The sequence below is a fragment of the Macaca thibetana genome, chromosome 1 (assembly GCF_024542745.1).
Source record: "Macaca thibetana thibetana isolate TM-01 chromosome 1, ASM2454274v1, whole genome shotgun sequence".
NCBI lineage: Eukaryota > Metazoa > Chordata > Mammalia > Primates > Cercopithecidae > Macaca > Macaca thibetana.
In genome coordinates, this window is record NC_065578.1 from 90,784,425 (window position 1) to 90,793,969 (window position 9,545).

The 9,545-nt window shown below is 38.2% G+C and overlaps 1 pseudogene; it reads left to right on the top strand.

Annotated features, from left to right (window-relative positions):
• The first annotated feature begins 8,129 nt into the window (after positions 1-8,129).
• Positions 8,130-8,241, top strand: LOC126944295 (uncharacterized; annotated as a pseudogene).
• The last annotated feature ends 1,304 nt before the right edge of the window (positions 8,242-9,545 follow it).

The window sequence follows — 9,545 nt, forward strand, 5'->3', positions numbered from 1 at the left end:
GGGCGCCACACACCAGAACACAAGACACCAATCAGCCGACTCTAGGGACGGGCCGGAAGCACAGTCAGTCCCACCCCGCGGGGAACTGGGCCAGTCCTGCGCGCGAGCGCGCCTCAAGCCTCACCGCTTTCTGACTGGAAACGCGGCTGAGGCTCCTGGCGCGGCCCGCGGCCTGGAGTCGACTGGTGACCAACAACTCGCCGCACCCGTCCGCTGCCTGCCCGGCAGATGGCTCTAGAGATCGACCGCTGCCCGGACGGCTCGGCAGGGTCCCCACTTCTCCGCGGGCGTCGGGCCCCGCTCCCCACCTTTTCCGCGGGTGTCCGGGCCCCGGTCCCCACCTTCCCCGCGGGCGTCCGGGCCCCAGACCTCACTCCCTGCGGGCAGCTCCTAGGCCAGTCGAGCGCCGATTCATCAGCCCCTCGGAGGACCCCCCAGCCTGGCTAAGCCGATCTCCAAGCAATGGATCGCCCGAGCCCCCAACCTCTCCCTTCCTGCCTTTTTTTCTCCAAAAGTTTGTAACTGTTTTGAATCTATCTCTTGCAGGTTACTGTGTCTATTCTCGTTAAATACAGCTCCTAATCCTGGGTTCTAAGGGTCTACTAAGTGGTACCCTTTCCCTAAGGGTACAACAACTACACAAACACACCCCAACCTGCCTTTCTCATAAAAATTAGCTAGGCCTTAGCTCTGGGACTTCCAGTCTCTCCGTACCTGGAAAGTGTTTTACCTATATTATTTATAAAATATAATAATGGCACTCATGAGGTCCGTATTACTGAGGAACTTGATTCAGAAATAAAGTTAAATTTCAGAAATAAATGTTCTAAAACACAATGATCTTTAAATATGTTTAGTCAACATGAATTTATAAAAACACGGCAATAATGTGTTCTTAGACTTTAAACATGAACAAACTATAAGTTATCCTTTTAAGTTTCTTTAGAATTGTCGTCTGAAGATTTGGCAGGGAATGTTTTGTAGATGATAAAATAGCAACGAATCAATGATGCTTTCCTTGCAGAGACATTTATCCTTCCTTTGGAAACCCCCACCTGTGACATCTAGGGCCAACCTACTGCTGTCTGACTGCCCTATTCCTGTTCTCTTTTTTCCTTGCAGCTCTACTGTTAATTAGCTGTATGACCTTGGAAAAGACCCAACCTTTAAGTCTTAATTCTTCATCTTCAATGATACTAATAAGCTCTAACTCCTAGATACTGCTGCAAGGGTAAAATAAAATAATATTTGCAATAGTCCTACCACACAGTAAATGCTCATGAATATTAATTTCTTTCACCTTCGCTGAGATGTAAAATTATTCCAGTAGTTGGATAGGCCAGTTACTCGGATACTGATAAAATATCAAGTCTTTGTCTCTTGGAGAAAATAACATTTTGATTGCATAAACTATTCTTAATAGAAAGGTTGAATTATCATTCCTCTCAAAAATACTGGAGAGGAAAGTTACTTTCTATAGGCTGCATAGAGGAAAATAACAAAACCATGCATTTGCTATAGTGAACCCCCCAGTGTGTTGAAATTCATACGTTGAATTCTAACCCCCGATGTGATGGTATTTGGAGGTGGGACTTTTGTGAGGTAATTAACTCACAAGGGTAGAGCCCTCATGAGTAGGATTAGTGCCCTTTTAAGAGGCCAGAGAGTTAGCTCGCTCTTTTTCTGCCATGTGAGGATACAGGAGGACGGTATCTGCAAGCAAGGAAGGAGGCCCTCGCCAAATACCGGATCTGCCTGCACTGTGATCTCAGACTTCTCAGGCACCAAAATTGTGAAAAATGTTTGTTGTTTAAGCCACCCAGTCTATGGTAATTTGTTATAGCAGCTTGAACTAAGATAGGGTTTGAGTGATAGAATTGTAGAATTCAGTAACAAGCAGGTATAGGGGGAGCCTTACTGTCAAAGCACACAGTAGCAAATGGCCACCATGTTCATAAACAAAAACATTCATTCATTCATTCACTCATTTATTCAAGAATGCATGGGGAATCTATAGAGCCTTACCTTTCTCTTAAAATAATGTAATAAAAAATGTCAAAGCTTCAGTTTTTAAAAGGAAGCCTCAGGACAGTGATAAAGTTACTAAAAATCCCATTTTGGGGGGAGAGATTGCCATGGTTTTTAGTAATATTGCCACGTTTCTCAAGAAAACATTTTAATCCTAAAGATTTAGTTTTACAACCAGTGCAACAACGTTATAAGCAATCCTCCAAATTGAATAACATAACTAACATTTGAAATATAGTCTTCCCAATCAACTTCTGGCATGACAGCGTAAAGAGCTCTGCTAACTGACTTCTCAGTGAAACTGGTGAAAATTCTCGAAAAATGACGCAGACCCTCTGGAAATGATCCTAAGGGCAAATAGCAAAAGAAGAAACATCTCTTCAAGAAAGAGATATAAAAAATTGGTAAGAAAGGCAAGGGTCTGTGGTATTTTATCCAAGACTCCCAAGTCCCAGCTTAGCGAGACAGTCTCCATTCTAGACAGCTGCAGCCAAGAATACAGAGCTCTCTCTGCACCCAGCTTCCACTAGAAGGCGTGCTTTCTTCCTTTCTTTCATTGTGGTAAAACCTGAATAATATTTATAATTTTAACCATATATAAGTGTATAATTCAGGGACATTAAATACACTCACAATGTTGTATAACCACCACCCTTATCCATACCCGGAACTTTTTCATTATCCCCAACTAAGAAATTTGTGCCCATTCAGGGAGGGGAACATCACGCACTGGGGCCTGTTGGGGGGTGGGGGGCTGGGGGAGGGATAGCGTTGGGAGAAATACCTAAAGTAAATGACGAGTTGATGGGTGCAGCAAACCAACATGGCACATGTATATCTATGTAACAAACCTGTACATTGTGCACGTGTACCACAGAACTTAAAGTATAATTTTAAAAAAAAAAAAGAAAAAATGAAATTTCTGCCCATTAAACAGGAACTCCTCCTTTTCCCCTTTCCTTAATTTCTGGTAGCCTCTATTCTACTTTCTAATTCTGAGTTTACCTATCCTAAGTACTTCATATAAGTGAAATCATACAATATTTGTTCTTCTGTTTCTGGATTATTCACTTAGCACAATGTTTCAAGGTTCATCCACGTTGTAGCATGGATCAGAATTTTACCCCTTTTTAAGGCTCAATAATATTCCATTGTATGTATATACCACATTTTGTTTATCCATTTGTAATCCTGGCTAATGGACATTTGAATTGTTTCCACATTTCCACCTTTTGGCTATTGTGAATAATGCTTCTATGAACATTCGTGTGTAAATATCTCTGTTCAAGTCCCCACTTTCAATTCCTTTGGATATGTATCTAGGAGTGGAATTGCTGGGACATATGATAATGCTATTACAGCCAATGCCATGAGTTCTAGCTGATATATCCAACATAACCAAAATTTTCTTTACTTTGTAATGTCCACATCTTTTACACTCTGATTAGTCAGTAGGAATTAATATTGAAAAATTAGTCTCAGCCTGGGCAACACAGCGAGACTTCGTCCCTACCAAAATTTTAAAAACTAATCAGGCGTGATGGTGTGTGCCTATAGTCCTGGCTGCTTGGCAGGCTGAGGCAGGAGAATGGCTTGAACCAAGGAATTCCAGGCTGCAGTGAGCTGTGATCCCACCACTGCACTCCAACTGGGGCAATAGATAGCAAGATCCTGTATCTAAAAAAGCAAGAAAGAAAAAGAAAAATTAGTGTTGACGGCTCTAGAGAAGCAGGAACCAAGAAATGTTGAGGTTTCAAGACTATTTTTCTGCAAGTGACAGCCAGAAATGTGTTGTGTTTTTTATTGTCAGATTTGAACAAGAAACAGTGAAGAGATCATTTGGGAAGAAACTGAGAATTACAAAATTAATTTCGGAGAAAAAAAAAGAAAAAAGGAAATAAAAGTAGTTTGATATGATGGGATTCTCAAGAGGAAAGAAAAGTTTAGGGAGTTAGGCCCAATTCAGTAGATACTTAAATAACAAAAGGAAGACTGAATTAAGCACAAACCAAAAAAAAATATTTGTCCATTCTTTCTTTGCTTTCTTTTCTTTTTCTTTCAGTTTCTCTTTTTCTTTCACTTTCTCTTTTCTTTCTCTCTTTCTCTTTTCTCCAATCCTCCCTTCCTCCCTTCCTCCCTTTCTCCCTTCTTCCCTTCCTCTCCTTCTCTCCTTCTCTCTTTCTTTCTCTCTTTCTCTCTTTCTCTCTTTCTTTCTTTCTTTCTACAGGGTCTTGCTCTGTTGCCCAAGCTGGAAGGCAATTATGTGATGGCTCACTGTAACCTCATGGCTCACTGTAACCTCAACGTCCTGGACTCAAGCAATCCTCTTGCCTTAGCCTCCCAAGTAGCTGGGACCACAGGTACATATCACCACACAACACCCTGCTAATTTTTTTTTAAAATTATTTTTATTTTTTGTAGAGATGAGGTCTTGTTATGTTACCCAGGCTGGTCTCAAACTCGTTGTCTCAAGCAATCTGCCACCTTGGCCACCCAAAGTGCTCAGATTACAGGTGTGAGACACCATCCCTCGCCAGAATAATTTTTCTTTAGGAAAGATTTAGTAAGTATCTATGTAACCGAGAACATAATGACATAAATTGATTAGAAAGCAATTCCTTGAGTTCCAAATGGCTAAGGAGAGTGTTTAATGGTCTTGTATAAGATCCTATACTCATATTTCAGAAAATCTGTTTTTTTTCTTTCTCAGGCAAAAATTGACTCTTCCCACCAAAGTGAATTTAAAATATCTTCTGTTCTCCAAAGTCAAGAATGTTGATCCTAATAGAACTGCCAGACAGGGTGTTCCAATTAGGCCTAGAATTAATGCACCATAGAACCACAGCCAGCTAAGGTGTATTACAAAGAACATAAGCTTTCCATAGAAATCAGTTAAGAAAGATTCAGCATTCAATGGCTGTTCTTTGTACTTGACTGTATAAGTTAGATTCTAAAATGTGTTAACACAAACCCTGAACTAGGAAGCAAACGTCCCAGCACATAAATTGAGGACAAAGGGAATTATTCTGCACCAGCATAGATTATTTCCTAAGTAAAAATGAATGCCAGTTTCTTCAGGAGAAGTATGTGGGGACTCATAACCAGTGTATGTGTATGTTATGGTTAGTTGTATTCAGGTTTGTGAGGCGAAACTATAGATACTTCACATTGAGCATACTAGGTTTAGTCATTCTTAGCAAATTCTTTTGCCATTGTTATAAAGTCCCTGTATAAATAAGAATTAACATATTCCTTCAGGTGGTTGGTGTCTGGAGTAGACTTTACCTGAGCATTATAATTAATAATCTGGCATCCAGAATCTTATATAAAATTGTATTAATGAAACATGCAACATATTTTATCTTCAAAAAGATTATTTAAAGGAACTTTCAGAAGCCACTGGCAGATATCTTTAAAAGATATTTAAATGTCAGAAGTCAGAGTAGAAAACATACTTTTAAAAAAGCATTTTTGTTATGTTTTGTTTTGTTTTTTGTCTCAGGCCAAAAAGTAATTGGCAGGATCTTGCAGCCATATGATCAAAGATTCATTATTATTATATATATTTTGTCCAGAAATAAGATAGTTTCTACAGGTGATATAATTTTATAGTTAATCAAGAGATATTGCAATGATACAAATAACCAGTTAAGATACTGAACAAATTGATGTGTAGACAGAACAAGAAATAAGAAACACTGTGTAGAAGCAGAAATAATGCATTTGTCTGGAATCCTTTCCAGGAAACGGGGAGAGGGAAGAGATGCTATCACAACTGGCAGATGATTATTCATTTGTGATATATGTTGAGTTAGGATGCATGTAAGCATGGGTTATCTCATGTTTAAATTTGTCAAAGCATGGAGAATGCACAGTACATATAATAGCATATATTTTAGCATCTCAAGTGATCCTTGGAACAAAGTTGAGAGTGCTGTATACATGTCTACCCAAAGTCTGAAGCCCTACAAAGGGAAATAGACACATCAGTTTTTACACAACAGCTGCCACCACCAATAATCACTAAAGAAGGAAAAGGGGATAAATTTGAACATTTTCTCTAGAACTTCTGGCTGCTCATGGCTTCCACCAGTCCTGAGAACATGAAATAGCTTTCTGGAGGGAGAGGGAGATGCTGAAGTGCAAAAGGAATAGAGTAACTCTTCAGTAGGGAATGAGTGGTGAGGTTAGGCCCCTCTCAGCCCAGTGCCCAGCGCCCTAGGGGAGGCACATTCGCATCCAGGGAGCAACAGATGGAGCAAGACACAGCAAGAGAAACTGCAGGGACCAGGCTGTGGAGGAGAGGCGGCTTAAGCAATACTCACAGACCATTCCCTGGGCCTGGCCCCACTAAGCCTTCCAAAATTGAGAATCCTGCCTTGGGCGAGATCTGCTAGCCTCAGAACAACATGTTGTCAGGGTAGAGGCAGTGAAGCAGGCAGCAGAACTGTCACCATGGCTGCAGGGGCAGCTCTAGAACTAGGAGCTATGAAATCAACCAGGAATGTAAGCCTGGTTTATGAAAAGTACTTGCAATTATGATGGTTAATTGAACTGATTGCTAAAACCAGGAAAGTTTAGTCAAGTCCCTTCTCCTAGTTGTCAGCTGGGAAACCAGAGGGACTATTGGTTAGGGAGTGTCAAAGAATCTAGGATTCCAACAACTGGGCATGTTCTCAGAGTAATAATGCTTCATGGTTTTTGGTAGGAAATGAGTTATCTGCATTGTTATTTTGCTTTATCTAACTCAGATTAGTGGCCTATGAAATATCAGTGTCACAAAAAAATTTAGTAGCACTCTACAGTTTAAAAGCATTTGCTCATTTAATGGATGGGGAAAATTTCTGAGAATTCATAAAAATGGTGTGTGCGCATGTCTGAATGAGTGGCTGAGGGTAGGCGCCTTGCATGCGTGTGTTATGGGGAGGGAAGGACAATGGCACGAAACCAAGCACATGGAGAACAGACTAGATATATATATTAGATGAATTAGAACATTATCCTTCCACTAGTAAATGGAGTAGTGTGGGTTAAAGCAAGTCCCAGTGAAAGCGTTCTGCCCAGAAACACAACTCAAAAGGTGAAGGTTGAGGATTTAAGAAAAGACATGGAGACGGAGTGGGAATTAAAACCTCATAAGCCCAGAAAACAACGAGTAAGATAAGAGAGTGATTAATATAAAAGTAAAATGAGTTAATGTATATTGGACATCTTTCAGATACCTGTGAAGTAAAAGAGCTATCAAATTGTAAGGTGTCATTGAACATTAGGAACTTTATCTTTATTCACCTGTTTTATGTGTTTCTTAATTAACAGAAAATATAAAATTTGCTACCCTGAAAAAAAATGACAACATTAGCTCTGAAAAGGAGTCCTGCCAATTTCTGCAACCTGTGCTCAGACTGTCTATTCCATCCACACATTAGGAATGAACAAGTAGCTCACTCAAGTAGTAGGAAGCTTCTTTTTCCAGCAGGATGGTTTGTATCACAAGTCATTTGGGGGAAGTTTTGACAAAATAAGTTATTTTGTAGGCTATAAGGTATGATACTGGGGAGTTTAAACATATTTTTCTTTTTTCTGGATAAAAGTACCATTCACATGATTTAGCTGATATTTTCCCCAAATTAGGAAGTATCCTAGACATGAATATTTGATATCGAATATGGTGATGTTGCCTGAATTTCCCTATATGTGATCTCCAGCTCTTTCTACAAACCACATCATTTCCCTTGAACAGCAGTTAACACTGATTTTTGTTGTTACTTAAACATTACAATCAGAAGAAGTATATTTTTTAAATATCTGGCTTTGAACAAATTCTCATTTTATTTGTAATATCTACTGCTATCCAGAGTGGACTTAAAGCATAAAGAGTTTTTCTTTCAACTTCACTCCCAAGGACATCTTTCCAAACATATTCATATACACAAATCACATTAAAATATATATAGCAAAGCATCCTCTAAGCAGTTCCAAATTTTTTAATATTTTATTTTCCCCAGGCTAACATCTGAGCTGCCATATGTTTTGAATTTTTTGAACTCATGGAGATTTTGTAGCAAGTCACAAACCTGCAGGGTCTGAAAGCACATGACTGCATCACTCCTCAGCCTTTTGGCTAAGATCAAGTGCAGTATTTGTTTTTATCAGTTTAAAGCACATAACTGGAAAATCTCCAACATCAGAAATTAGGGGCTAATGATACATATACAAATAGAAAAATGGATACAAATTAAATACAAAGCTAAATGATTGTTTTCAAATCATACCAAAAAACTTTTTTAAAATTTTCTATTATTACCCTAGCATCTAAACCAAAAAAAATTTTTAGGCCTCAGTAACCTGTGATCAGAATGTCTCAGTTGATTTGTATTTCTTAATTGAGAAAGTTTCTCAGAAGTTTCTTACCTATACTTTCATTTCTGGATACAAAAATGAATAAAATCTTAGGTAAAATAAATAATTCCAACTCCCTCATGATGCTGAGAAATATACAGTTATTGCTTTGCTTATGATTTAAAAAAAAAAAAAAAAAACGACTCTCATTGGCAGAGCCAGCAAACCCAAATTTCTGTATACCCGGTCTCCTACTCTTTCCACAAGCCATAATATTCCCATTGAACAAGACATAGCAGATAACAATTGCAAAAACTTGGAGTTTTGCATTTGGTTTATAAGGATTTGCATTTGGTTTAACAAAGTTTTGTTTTCAAAGGAATATTGAAAAAGGAAAGTGGGAAAATAGGAAAGTTAAAAAGCCTAGAACTTAAACAATAAAAAAAAAAAAAAAAACGGGGGGATTGAGGAAGGGTATTATATAATATAGATAAGAAAAGGCTAAAAAAAATTGGCTCTTTTCAAATATTTAAGGGACTGTTGTAGTAGAATAAATATTCTTTGTTTATGCTTGTATAGGTGTGGTTTCAGAAGGCTGAACCAGTACCGTTGAATTAGGGTTGTTATTGGGGGAGAAATAGATTTCAACTATGAAGAATTATACAAAAAAGATTTTCCTATTTTTTTCTTATAAAATTTATTGATGAATAATTTAGGTACAATAAATTTTTTAAATCTTTAAATATTTAAAAGGCACAATTTAATGAATTCTAATAGTTATATATATCTGTGAAATCACCACCTTAAAAAAAAAAAAAGAACATTTCTAGGAACCCCCCCCCTGCCAAATTCTTCATTTCCTTTACAGTCCATTGTTCCACCTGCCCTTGGCTGCAGGCAAACACTGATCTGCTTTTTATCACTACATAGTAGTTGTATTTTATATAAACAGAATCATATAGCATGTATTCTTTTGTGTCTGGTTTCTTTCATTTAGTCTAATGATTTTCAGATTTATCCCTATTGTTTTGTGTATGAGTAATTCATTCCTTTTGCTGAATATTATTCAATATAGTTTAGTATTATTGGGGAATACTATTCCATATATGAATAAAAAACACTTTTTAATCCGTTCACTGGCTGATGGGCATTCAGGTTGTTTTCAGTTTGGAGTTATA